Source organism: Arachis ipaensis, chromosome B04 (genome assembly GCF_000816755.2).
Source record: "Arachis ipaensis cultivar K30076 chromosome B04, Araip1.1, whole genome shotgun sequence".
Classification (NCBI taxonomy): Eukaryota; Viridiplantae; Streptophyta; class Magnoliopsida; order Fabales; family Fabaceae; genus Arachis; species Arachis ipaensis.
The window spans coordinates 117,557,400-117,571,946 of NC_029788.2; positions in this window are offsets into that span (position 1 = coordinate 117,557,400).

Consider the following 14,547-nt stretch of genomic DNA (forward strand, 5'->3'; position numbering starts at 1 on the left):
AGTTCCACTAAACGTGTTTACCATTGAAAAAATTCGACGGTAAATCCGACGCTAAATTTTGTGCCTATCTTTCTTGTCTTCCCTCCAATTATTACCGGCGAATTTACCATAAAAAATGAAAATCCACCGATAATGCTTTGACATGACAAATTTGACACCAAAATCTTCGGTAAATTCGCTGGTAAAATCACTGCTAATGTCTACCGCTAAATCTGGTGTAAGGTCCCACATTGGTTGGGGAAGGGAATGAAGCATGCTTTATAAGGGTGTGGATATCTCTCCCTAGCATGACGCATTTTGACGAGTGAGTGTGGGGGGCTTCGGCTATCATCCCTATCGTCAAAGGCAAAACCGTGAGGCCTTGTGTGCCAAATCGGACAATATCGTGTTAGCGGGTGGTCTGGGCTGTTACATTATGGTATCAGAGCGGTCTTTCCTGTAGAGCCTGAGGAATAAACCGACTATACTTCAATTGCATACTCTGAGTGTCTGTCATGCAATAGTCTTGTCGAATGATGAGAATTAGAGCCTTATGCACATGACGGTCTATTGATTAACGCTGTTAGTCTTGGTATTAAGTTTGGCCGGCTTAATACTAGTGAGTTATGTATATGAAAGCACTAATGGGTTATCATAGATGATACACGAGTTTTGGGTAAAGCGAATCGCAGATTTTGGGAACGTTAGAAATTATTTCTCGAGGTTATTCAGTTATGTGTCTTGAATTCTGTTCGAGTCGACTTGTTCTTTCATAGCCTAATTTGAAGTTCTTGTTTGCTAATCCTCTTGACAAGTAATTTGATTTTTTCAACCCTATTCCTCTATTCATATGCATTCTTGTTTTATTCTAATTGCATATGCTTGTTTGAAATCCTTGTTGTATCTATCTTTCTCTGTTTAAATTCTTCTTCTTGATTCATGTGTTCTTTGATATACCTTTGAACTGTCTTGATGCGCTGTGTCCTTTAAGTCCTTGTTCCAAGTCCATTCTTAAAGAAATTGTGATTCAGTTTTTCTCCTATTTGACAGTAATTACAACCAATTTGAAATTTTATAAAATTGCTGTTGATTCGATATACACTTATCTTTATATGAAACTTTGAAAATTCCTTATACAGTTTAACAACTGTTTATTTCTAATACCTCGCCTGTACTTTTACTGGTTTATGGAACTGCACTTACTTAAAATACAATTTGACTTTCTAGTAATTTTACTATAGTTCCAATGCACATCTTTATTTGATTATGTATTTGGGTATTTTTCAAAATTCTGGAAAGAAAGGATTTTTCGCTTTTATTCCGGTTGACTTTCATTGATAAACTTTACCTAATTTATTTTTGGCTTGAGTTTGGTTTAGCACACTACATTGTTTATGCCATTTTTGTTCTTTTGAAAATATTGGACTCATAACTTTCTTCTTATAAACGGACTCATTCTCTCTTAAGCTTTTCATCTCCATGAATGTCATACTTGATTCTGTTTTAATTATTCTTCTACCTCTTGTGAGCATTACAATCAATCTCAGCTTCCCTTCTCTTGTGAATCTCATTCTTATGTGAGTCAGTTTAATTCCTTTTAAATTAGTGCATCGTTTATCCTCTCAGTGCCTCTACTAGAGTTCTTAGTTAAAGATTTATCCTTGAGAAATTACTAATGATTGAGTTGTCTTTTCCTATGACTTTTGTATTCTTTTGGATCAATTGAAAGCTTGTTTGATGTCTCATGCCTAGTGGATCTTGTTTGAACTACCTTGATTTAAGATCCTTTCTTGTATGGCTTGACTCCTTTTTAAGTACATCCTAATCTTCTTGAATATTCTTCTGAGATGTGATTTTAATTATACTTTTGGAGTCTTTTTTTGAATTTTTTTTAAAGAAGTTTTGAATTCTCTTTGAAGGAGTTCTAAACTAAATTTATTTTTCTATTGCTTGATTGTAATTGAAACCATTGTTCAATTTTGACAAAGTTGATTTAAAGTTGGCATGCGCTATTTTAAATGAAGTTTTGAAAAGCTTCCTTGTTTAGTGGAAACCTGTCCGTTTGTAACGCACTACTTATTTCCTTTACCAATTTATAAGCAAATTTTTTCCTCGGATTTTCTTTTCTAAATAGAGTTTAACTTCCTCTTTCATCCTTGCTATAATTTTATACACGCTTGTTTGAATATGAATTTTGAGATTTTTTTTGAACAAGTATTTGATTTCCTTCCGAGTTTTATGAATTACTTTTGATTAAGTTGTGCACCTAGCTATCTTTCTAAAATATTTGAAAAAATATTTTACCTCTTAGCCAAAACTGTGTTCATTTTGTTTTAAAATTCTACATAATCTACTTCGACATGAAATTGTATTAAAGTAAAGCGACGTTTATGCTTTTGTTACTCTCTTGAAGAATGCTTGTTGCTTAACTTTTCTTTTAGACTGCGAAGTGATTTTTCTGTAAGTTTTCGATTCTTTTATGAACAATGTATTCGGAAGTATTTTTACTCGTACTCTTGAGCTCTATGAGCCTTGCCTTGGGTTTGGGATATTCTTTTCTGTAAACCTTATACTTCTTCGACTCAGCTTGAATTTGTTTCAAACTAATACGCTGATTTTCTTTTTATTGATCCTACTGAATTTCTCTGATCCAAGGGTTATCTTTGAAGTTGTCAATTGATTTATTTCTAGTAAACTTCATTGCTTGAGCATCTTTGTTTACCTGGAATTGGATACATTCTCTCAAATCTATGAGTATTATCCTTAACATTTGTCTATCCTTTCTAAAATTTTGTATCCTTCTGAGTAGACTCAAGAATTGTTTTGATGTCACGTGCGACCTGTAGACATAGTAATGCGATGCGTTAGTTCTTTAAGACGTGATATGTGTATATGGGAGGTGAATCGGTAGGTGTACAACGTTATGAGCTGTGGGTGTTTTATTCCTTGTGAAAGAGTTTGCGGGTGTTATATTTGTGACCAGTTATGGAGTTGTAAAGTGATTGGTGGAGTTGGGAAGTTGAAGTTTTGAAGTGGGTACGAGATTTGTCAGCGAACGTTATGCCCACTGTTTAAATACCAACATGCTTTGTAGCCTTTTACCACATTAACTACCACTTTGCTTTGTGAACGCCTATCTTGAACTGCACCCTATTTTGGTTACTTCAAGTTTTTGTAAGGTCTTGAGACCAGATGACCTTTTGCATCGAACCTATCTGGTACCTTCTGCCTTACACCATACTTTATCCCTACATTTAAATCTTATGGTTATTCAGTATTTGAACATTTATACATATATGCTAAGACTTCTTACTTTTCTAAAAGCATTTGAGAGAACTAAGACTATGTATTATCTTATGTATTACTTTAATTTTCGAGGACGAAAATTTTTGTAAGGTGGGTAGAATGTAAGACTCAGAACTTTTGAAAAACCTTATTATGAGCTGATTTCAGATTTATTTATAATTAGAGATTTTACTTTCAGAAATTATTTCATTGAGAATGATTAAATCAAGTTTTGATAAGTAAAATGAAGATTTTACTTAATTTCATAATTATTGAGTTATTTTTTATATTTAAATTATAACGTTAGTAGTTATGAAATAATAAGAATTTTATATGATTTGGACTAAATAATTAATATTCTAAAATATTAATACTGCTGTTTTGGAAAATAGAAAAATTAATTATATTATTTCTAATTTTTGGATTTGAACATTTTATTGAAAGTAATTTGTAAAATTGATTAACAAGTAGTATTTTTATACATTACTATTGTTGGATTAAAATTTATTTCTAATTACTATATTATCCCTACTTTTATTTGAAATTACAAAACTACCCTTAAACCTAACTTTACCTAAATCCTAATTCCCAAATTGAGAAAACCCTAACCCTGAAACCCTAACACAGTTACCCGTTTCCCCCTAAACCCAGTAGCAGCACAGTTTCCTCCACCATGGAAGAAAGAAACAGAAGCAGAAAGGGGAAAAGGGAGAAGGAGATCCGAGAGGGAGAGGGGCGCCGGTGGAAGGATGATGCGTGAGCATCTTTCCTATCTTTTTCTAGTGAATTTATATTTAAATTGTTGAGTTTAATTAAGAATTAATTATCTTTTAGCTACTATGGATGCTACTTTGAGTCTTGTGTAATTCTGTTTATTTTAGGTAGCATTCAGTTGGATTTGATGTAGCTTCCGCAGAAAAAGAGAAAAAGGCCATATAGAGCAGAAATGGCCTAAAGGATGGAGAGGAAGCTTACACAAATGGAATCAGCACAAGCATTAAAGGAGATGACCAACGAGGGCGACGCGTTCGCGTACCTGACGCGTGCGCGTGATTTGGAGCTTTCCATGGCGATGCGTGTACGTACCTGACGCGTATGCGTGAAAAGAGAAGTTGCACAGCGACGCGTGCGCGTACCTGAGGCATACGCGTGACACGCGAAGAAGGCCATCGACGCGTACGCATGACTGATGCGTACACGTGACAAGGGCGAAGTGCAGAAAACGTTGATTCCTATTAATTCTAATTTAAACTATTATTTTAAAATAGGAAAAGATATTATTTTTAGTTTTAGAAAATAGACTTTTAAATTTATTAGGATTAGATATAAAAGGGAAAAGAAACTTCCCTTCTGGGGGGGACCTCAGCCAAAATACATTTTATCATAATCCTTATTTTCTCTCTGAACCATGAGCAACTAAACCTCCACTGTTAAGGTTAGGAGCTCTGTCTATTGTATGGATTGATACTATTATTTTTCTATTTTAATTCATGTACTGATTTATATTTCAAGAATTGTTTTCGTTTTTTATTTTATGAATTTGGGTGGAACAGAAGTATGACCCTCTTTCTAATTGAGTTCTTGTATAACTTGGAAAAGATCTTTACTTGAACAACAACTTCTCTCCTAAATTTTAATTATCTGGACTTAACGGGATACGTGACATATAATCCTCTTATATTTGGGTAATTAGGATTTATGTGGCATATAAACTAGAATTAAGCTTCACCTTCTAATTGGAATAAATTGACCAAGGAATTGGCAGTTGATGAATTTTAGAAGAGACTAGAAAGGTCTAAGGAATTAGGGTCTAGTCACATATAGTTTGCCATGAATGAAATCTTGCATGATTAAAATAGTTAGTAAGAAAAGTCAATCCAAAAAATAGATAACTCTGAAGCCTTAACTGCCCTCTCCATATTTTATTTCCAACTTATTTATTTGCCTGTCTTCTGTTTAATGCTTTTTGAAATCTCAAACACTATTTTCTGCTTGTCTAACTAAGCCAATCAATCAACCATTATTGCTTAGTCCTTCAATCCTCGTGGGATCGACCCTCACTCACCTGAGGTATTACTTGGTTCGACCCGGTGCACTTGCTGGTTAGTTTATGGGTTATAAATTCCGCGCCAAATTTTTGGTGCCGTTGCCGGGGATTGATAGTGATTAACAACTATCAGTTGTTTGATTGCTTAGATTAGGCGTTTTAGTTTTAATTTTATTTAAATTTTGCTTAGTATTTTCGAATTTTTTTTAAATAAATAGCACTAATATTTTTCCTTAATTTTTGAAATTAAGTTTGGTGTCACCTAGTTAATTTCATTTTAATTTTCTCGTTTATTTTCCCTGTTAATTTTCGAAAATTTTTTGTCTAATTTCAGTTATCATTTTCAAAATTTTTCTGTTTTATTTATTTAGTATTTCTATTTTATTATTTTACACAGGTTACCTTACTAGGAATTCTCTGCACTCTGACGTAGAGATTCCAATATTTTCTTGTCTTCTGTTTGTTTATGCGCAGGAACAGAAACAAAAAAAATCTCTTAGACTTTGATCCTGAACCTGAAAGAACTCTCAAGTGGCGTTTGCAACAAGCAAGACTTTACAAGGCTGCAGAATCCACTATGGATCCTAACAATGCTGTTAATGTCAATGTGGCAAATCCGAATAGGAATGAGGAACAAAGGAGAGTGCTTGGCTCTTTCTGTGCTTCTACTACAGATCTTTATGGAAAAAGCATTGTGGTGCCTCCTATAGCTGCGAACAACTTTGAGTTGAAGCCACAATTGGTTACTCTGGTGCAACAAAACTTCCAATATCATGGTCTTCCCCACGAAGACCCAAATCAATTTATTTCTAACTTTCTGCAGATTTGTGATACTGTAAAGACAAATGGAGTGAACCCAGAGGTGTACAAACTCATGCTCTTCCCGTTTGCTCTGAGGGATGGAGCAAAGCTATGGCTAGATTCCCGACCCAAGGAGAGTTTAGATACTTGGGACAAGGTTGTTACTGAGTTTCTTACTAAATTTTTCCCACCAAAGAAGCTGACTAAGCTTAGGGTGGAGGTTCAGACCTTCAGGCAGAAAGATGGTGAAACTCTTTATGAAGCTTGGGAGAGGTACAAACTACTGACTAGGCAATGCCCTCTGAACATGTTCTCCAAATGGACTAAACTAGATATCTTTTACGAAGGATTGGGTGAAATGTCCAAGATGTGCTTACATAATTTTGCAGGTGGTTCATTTCACAAGAAGAAGACATCGGAGGAGACTATTGGGCTGATTGAATTGGTTGCTAACAACCAATATTTATACTCATCTAACAGGAATCAGAGACTTCTCAGAAGAGAGGTGTGTTGGAAATGGAAGCTGTTAATGCTATTCTTGCTCAGAACAAGCTTATGTCTCAGCAAATAAATTTACTTACTCAGCAGATGGGTGGCATGGAAGTCTCAGCTATCAACATCCAAAATCCACCTCAAGAGATCTCTTAAGACATGACAGGTAATTTTGTACAAAATGATAATTATGGTTATGTTCAATCCTCTTCTGAACAGGTCAATTACATGGGGAGTGCTCCTAGAAACCCCAATAATGATCCCTATTCTCAGACCTACAATCAGGGGTGGAGAAATCACCTAAATTTTGGGTGGAGAGAGCAACCTCAGAGGCCACAGAATTTTAATAATAATTCTCAGGGTGGTTTTCAATAGAAAAATGTTAATAACCACCAGTTTCATTCATCTCAGCAAGCAACTTCTCAGCCCCAGCAGAATAATGACTTGGAAGCAATATTGGCAAGTTTCAGACAGGAAACCAGAGCATCCATCAAGAACTTGGAGATTCAGATGGGTCAACTAGCCACAAAAGTTAATGAAATTGATCAGAGGACCACTAATAGCCTTCCTGGTAACATAATTCCAAATCCAAGAGAGGAATGCAAGGCTATCACCTTGATAAGTGAACAAGTGGCAAGTACAGAAGCACAAGTTAATGAAGAGCCAGTTGAAAAAGAAGATTGCAAGGTTATCCAATTGAGAAGTGGTAAAGTAGCTGGCTCTGAGACCAAGGTCAATCAAGAGTTAGTTGGAAAATAAGCTTCAGATGAGAAGAAGGAAGAAGTAGAGCACGTCCCTCCAAAGCGTGCGGACAACCCATTCCCAGACTCTCTTGACACTTATCCTACATTGCCAAAGGCTCCTGAGGACAAGCCTAAAATGCCATATCCTTAGAGACTTCAAAAGAAAACCAAGGACAAGCAGTTTTCAAAGTTCTTGGAAGTCTTCAGAAAGTTGCAAATCAATATTCCTTTTGTTGAGGTTTTAGAGCAAATGCCTCTCTATGTCAAATTCATGAAGGAGTTGTTGTCAAAGAAGAAGCCTTTAAAGGGAGATGAGACAGTGCTCCTGACTAAAGAATGCAGTGCCATCATTCAGAATAACTTGCCAAGGAAGATGCCGGATCCATGGAGCTTCCAAATTCCATGCACCATTAGGAGCACAACCTTTGAGAAAGCATTATGTGATCTTGGAGCAAGCATCAACTTAATGCCCTTGTCTGTGATGAAGAAGCTGCAAATCCAAGAGGCACAACCCACAGGGATAGCATTACAGATGGCAGACAAATCTATGAAGCCTGCATACGGATTAGTGGAAAATATCTTGGTCAAAGTGGGTAAGTTCTTTCTCCCAGCAGATTTTGTGATTCTTGACACAGGGAAGGATGAGAATGCCTCTATAATCCTAGGAAGACCTTTCCTAGCCATTGGAAGAGTTCTAATTGATGCAGAAGTGGGTGAATTAGTGCTCAGAGTGCATAATGAGCAACTGGTCTTTTATGTCTTCAAAGATATACATTCAGCAGGTAAAGAAGAGATGTGCATGCAGACTGAGCTTATTGATCCAAACCTTCAAGAACCCGCTGATAATGCACAACAGAAATTACAGCTCAAACCTCCTTTAGTGACAACCAATAAAATCCCTCCTGATATCAAACCTAAGTTTGGTGTCGGGAATGTATCATCCACCAAGGAGGAGGTTCCCAAAAAGAAGAACCAGGGGATGGAGAAACAAAAAGATCCCTACTGAAGGTTTCTCCCCAGGAATGAAGGTGGTGTTGACTAGGAATCCAGTATGGACTTATACAGTAAACAGAATCCTCTCTCTGGAGCATATTGAGCTAATTTATGGAGACAGAGGAAAGAAGTTCAAAGTAAGGGGTGAAGAGCTGAGCCCCTATGATCCTCCTCCTTAGAGGAGCTGACCGTCAAGCTAGTGACGGTAAAGAAGCACTTGTCAGGAGGCAACCCGATAATTTCGTATCCTTAGTTATTTTTTGTAATAGTAGTTTTATTACTTATTTGATTTTTATTGAGTTTTTACTGTTTTTCTGATCATGCAGCTATTTTATAACAGGAACCGAACACTTCAGGCGACAAAAAAAAAAGAGCACACGACGCGCAAGCGTCACTGACACGTACGCCTCATATGTGTGTGCGTGAAAAATAAAATTGGGCAGAGAGTTGTGATGGCTTGGGGCTGGAAGTGAGCTAGAGGCACAAATTTAATCATGCGTACGCGTCCCTGATGCGTGCGCGTCCTTTCCACATATGGCCATCCACGCGTGCACGTGCATGACGCGCACGCGTCATATGAAAATTTTGATTCCCAAGCCACGCGAGCAGAGAGTTGTGTGTGTGCGCGGCTGCCTTTGCGCGATTCGCACAAACCAAGGGCACGCATACGCGTGCCATACGCTTACGCGTCACTTTCAAAATTTGGCGACCCACGCGTACGCGTGCTGTACGCATAAGCGTCGAATGCAACGCCCAAATTAAACCCCTCGGCGCCTGATTTCAATTCATCTACCCCCTAATCCTAATTCTCTCTTATTCTTTTATCCTTTTATTCTTCTTTCCTCATAATATTTGTTTTTGTTTTCAGTTCTTCTTTGCTTGAGGACAAGCAAACCTTTAAGTTTGGTGTTGTCACTTCTGTTTATTTTAATAGCACCAAAGGGAGATGAATGTTCTTCATGGAGGAATGAGATGGCCACTAGCATAACTGAGGTGGTTGAGTTCCATTCATTCTATTTCTCTTCCGTTCTTATTTTGTTGTTTTCTGTTTTCTGTTATTTTGATTGCCTGCATGGTCTTTAGTACTTTCGGTTCTTAGAATTAGTTTCATTCTGTTATTTGTCTCATGTACCGCTCACTGAACTTGAATCTAAAAAAAAGAAAATATAAAAAGAAGTGATGTATTGGATGAGAAATTGAGTTTATATTGAAGAGTAGTCTTATTCACTTACATGTGGTGGTATTTTCTGTGACTCTGAATGCATGACATAAACAGTGCATATTTAAATTTGAATCAAAGAATGTTGATGTACAAGGAATAGGAATTTAGAGAATTATTATGACTTCTCTGAAATAAACAAAAATTTAATCCTTGAAGCAAAAGAGACAGCAAAAAAAAAAAAAGAAGCAAGGTCCAAGGCTCTGAGCATCAATAACTAGGGATGGTCAGACATGATTAAAAGCTCAAAGAGTTGTTTCCCTAGTCACATGCTTGTGGTGTTCTTGTGTCAAGTAATCCTTGAGACAAAACATTTAGAGTCGAGATCAATTACAATTAGCAGAGTATGCCAAAGGCTTTGAGCACCACTGTCTGGGAGTAACTGAAAGAAAAAAAAAATCAGAACTTAAAGAGAGTTCCCCAGTTAAGTGCTTGTGGTGTTTCTGTGTCAAGTGAAACTTGTGACAAAACATTTAAAGTCACGGCTAGGCTCAAGGTGCAAAGCACCAAAGAAAAGAAAAATTGCTGTGTTCAAGGGTTAAATTGAGTTACAAAAGATCAGAGAATTCATAAAATTATCCGGATTCTAATTCCAAATGACACTGACATCTTTTTTATTCAAAGGAGAGTGAGATGCCAAAACTATTCAAGATTGCAGTTGTAAACCCCATTATAAGAAGAGACATGAGCTTAATCGAACTCTCATTCTCATGCAAATTCACATCCTAAGCTTATATTAGTTTGGTTGCTTGAGGATAAGCAACAATTAAAGTTTGGTATTGTGATGCGTGAGCATCTTTCCTATCTTTTCCTAGTGAATTTGCATTTAAATTGTTGAGTTTAATTAAGAATTAATTATCTTTTAGCCACTATGGATGCTACTTTGAGTCTTGTAAAATTCTGTTTATTTTAGGTTGCATTCAGTTGGATTTGATGGAGCTTCCATAGAAAAAGAGAAGAAAGCCATATAGGGCAGGAATGGCCTAAAGGATGGAGAGGAAGCTTGCACAAATGGAATCAGTACAAGCATTAAAGGAGATGACCAGCGAGGGCGACGCGTGCGCGTACCTGACGCGTACGCGTGAAAAGCGAAGTTTCACAGCGACGTGTGCGCGTACCTGACGCGTACGTGTGACACGCGAAGAAGGCCATCGACGCCTACGCATGACTAACGCGTACGCGTGACAAGCGCGAAGTGCAGAAAACGCTGATTCCTATTAATTCTGATTTAAACTTTTATTTTAAAATAGAAAAAGATATTATTTTTAGTTTTAGAAAATAGATTTTTAAATTTATTAGGATTAGATATAAAAGGGAAAAGAAACTTCCCTTCTGGGGGGATTCCATTCCACCTCAGCCAAAATACATTTTATCAGAATCTTTATTTTCTCTCTGAACTATGAGCAACTAAACCTCCACTGTTAAGGTCAGGAGTTCTGCCTATTGTATGGATTGATACTATTATTTATTTATTTTAATTCATGTACTGATTTATATTTCAAGAATTGTTTTCGTTCTTTATTTTATGAATTTGGGTGAAACGGAAGTATGACCCTCTTTCTAATTGAGTTCTTGTATAACTAAAAGCTCTTTACTTGAACAACAGCTTGAAAACAACTTCTCCTAAATTTTAATTATCTGGACTTAACAGGATACGTGATATATAATTCTCTTATATTTGGGTAATTAGGATTTATGTGGCATATAAACTAGAATTAAGCTTCACATTCTAATTGGAATAAATTGACCAAGGAATTGGCAGTTGATGAATTTTAGAAGAGACTAGAAAGGTCTAAGGAATTAGGGTATAGTCACATATAGTTTGCCATGAATTAAATCTTGCATGATTAAAATAGTTAGTAAGAAAAGTCAATCCAGAAAATAGATAACTCTGAAGCCTTAACTGCCTTCTCCATATTTTATTTCCAACTTATTTATTTGCCTGTCTTCTGTTCAATGCTTTTTGAAATCTCAAACACTATTTTCTGCTTGTCTAACTAAGCCAATTAATCAACCATTGTTGCTTAGTCCTTTAATCCTCGTCGGATCGACCCTCACTCACCTGAGGTATTACTTGGTATTACCCGGTGCACTTGCCAGTTAGTTTGTGGGTTATAAATTCTGCACCAAAGGAGGAAACTTTCTGCACCGCCACCATCCCGTCACCGTCGCCATCCTGCCCGCCTCGCCACTGCCGCCATCCTTATTGCTGAGAAAGAAGGACGCCATCGACGCCATTGAAGGAAGAAGGAAGAGCTGCGCGAGAGTCAGTGGAGGAGGGAGCCTCTGCTGTGTCCCCACCACGTCGTTGCCGCGCCTGGGTGCTGCTGTTGAAGCCACTCCTGCCACCGCTGCTACTGGGGTTTGTCGCCGTCAAGCCATGTGTTACCACCGCGGAGGAGGAAGCATAGAGGAGAGACAGAGACCGCGTGACTCTGAGGGAGGAAGACGCGGCCAGTGACGCGAGGAGCGCGGCCAGTGACGCGAGGAGCGCGGCTAGTGACGCGAGGAGCTCGACCTGCTGCATGAAGCTGCGCCGTTGTGTGTTGTCACTGCTGCTGAGCTCCTATGGCGGTGCCGAGCTCGTATGGCCACCGCCGGCAAGGTCCGAACAGAGAGAAGCTTGAGGAAAGAGAGAGAGATCGGTGGAGGGAGAGTTCTATTCATGCGGTCGTGCTTCCCTGCCTCAAACCAATCACGTTCTCCATTGCTTTTCACCGCCGCTGATGTGTCTGTCGCCGTTGCTTGCCGTTTGGAGCGGCTGCATCGTTGTTTTTCGCCGTTCTGCTGACTGGGTGTGGCGCGGTTGTTGCTGGAACCACCGCCGAAGCTTCTGGCCGCTTGAGGTGGCTGCCGGGGCTGTGATGAATTCATATTTTACGATATATTTTGATTTGATTTGAGTGGATTCCATCACATAAACCCACATTTATTCACCTAAATAGCATGCTTTTGAGATTCTTCCTAAATTGTGCTTGAAAGTGAAAATATGCTCTCTTGTACTTAACTTTAATCAATTTTATTCACTTTAATCCCAGTCAGTGCCTTGATGTATTTGTTAAGTGATTTCAGGTTTCCAAGGCAAGCATGGGTTGGATAAGTGAGGAGAAGAGCATGCAAAAGGGAAGAAACCATGAAGAAATGGGATTTGGAAAGCTGCCAGCCCTGACCTCTCGGTACTAAATTGGTCATAACTTAAGCTACAGAGGTCCAAATGAGGCGATTCTAGTGGCATTGGAAAGCTAACGTCCGGGGCTTCAAAATGATATGCAATTTGCTATAGTGGACATAAGTCTATCTGTGCGGACGCACACAACTTGTGCGTATGCACAGGTCAGAAAACAGCAAGTGTGCGGACGCACACATCTGTGCGTCCGCACAGGTCCTGGCACGTGAGCTCATTAACTGCAAACTACTGAGGGCGATTTCTGGGCCTCAAAATCCAATCTAACTCATGTCTAAAGCTATTTCAAGCCAAATTGAAGAGGAATGAAGGGGGGAGCAATTAGGGCTAGTTTTGCATCATGTAGTTCATTTTCTAGAGAGAGAAGCTCCCCCTTCTCTCTAGAACCTAGGGTTTTTAGTTTAATTTCCTTGTAATTTCTATGTTTAATTGTTGTTTTGATCTAGTTTCTCCTACCTTTCTTCAATTTATTGTCTTAATCTCTTTAGTTTATCATGTTAATTTCTCATTTTGTTGCTTTTTATGCTTATGAGCACTCTTGTCATTTTAATTTATATTAAGACAATTTATGTTTTCATGTCATTTATTGCTTTATTGAAGTGCTATCTTTACTTTTCTTGCTTGGTAGTTGTAGCATTTATTAGTTTCTTGTCATTTTACCATGCTTTCTTTACATGCCCACCAAGTGGTTGGATTTTTGCATAGTTTTCTTCTCACTCTTGGTTGAGAAATTGTGTGGTTTGGGTGAACTTGAGTGGTGGATATTCATTCCACGTTGTGTGTGGGTTGTTAATTAATTTGGTTTCTCTTGACTCTAAGTGACCCCCTTAGTGTTGACTTAGGACTTAGGGATTAAGATTAAGTATGCCTAGTTGACTTATCCTCGATGTAGGGTTAACTAATTGGGATTAATTCATACACAATTACCATGTTTGTGGTCCACTACTAGGATAGAAAGCCCTAATTATCCAATTCTCACCAAGAGCTTGTTTTTGTCATTTAAATTCCTTTATCATTGCCTTTACTTGCTTTCTCTTTTAATTACTTGCATGCTAAGTTACTTTCTTGCCTCTTGCTCTTTGATTTCTTGCTATTTACATTTCTTGCCAATTGTTATCATCCGACCCCCAATTTCCCTATAGCCAATAATAGACACTTAATTGCAACTCCTAGGAAATGCGACCCGGGAGCTAAATACTCTCGGTTATTTTGTATTGTGACATTATTATTTGATATTGAGAATTTATTGTTGGTTTGGACTATGCTACTGGTGCACGAAATTGTGATCATCAACAATGGCACCAAAGGACTTGGAGCTCTTAAACGTGAATCACACTTTGTCACAATTCCGCACAACTAACCAGCAAGTGCACTGGGTCGTCCAAGTAATAAACCTTACGTGAGTAAGGGTCGATCCCACGGAGACTGTCGGCTTGAAGCAAGCTATGGTCACCTTGTAAATCTCAGTCAAGTGAATTCAGATGGTGATGGAGAATTGATAATTAAAAGATAAATAGAACATAAAATAAGAGATTAGAAACCCAAGAGATACACATTCAAGCTTGTTTGCATGTAGAACGGAAGTGGTTGTCAGTCACACGTTCATAGGTGAGAATGGTGATGAGTGTCACATAATTATCACATTCATCATGTTCTTGGGTGCGAATGAATATCTTGGAGAAATAATAGACTTGAGTTGAATAGAAAAACAATAGTACTTGTATTAATTCATGAAGAACAGCAGAGCTCCACACCTTAATCTATGGTGTGTAGAAACTCCACCGTTGAAAATACATAAGAAGAA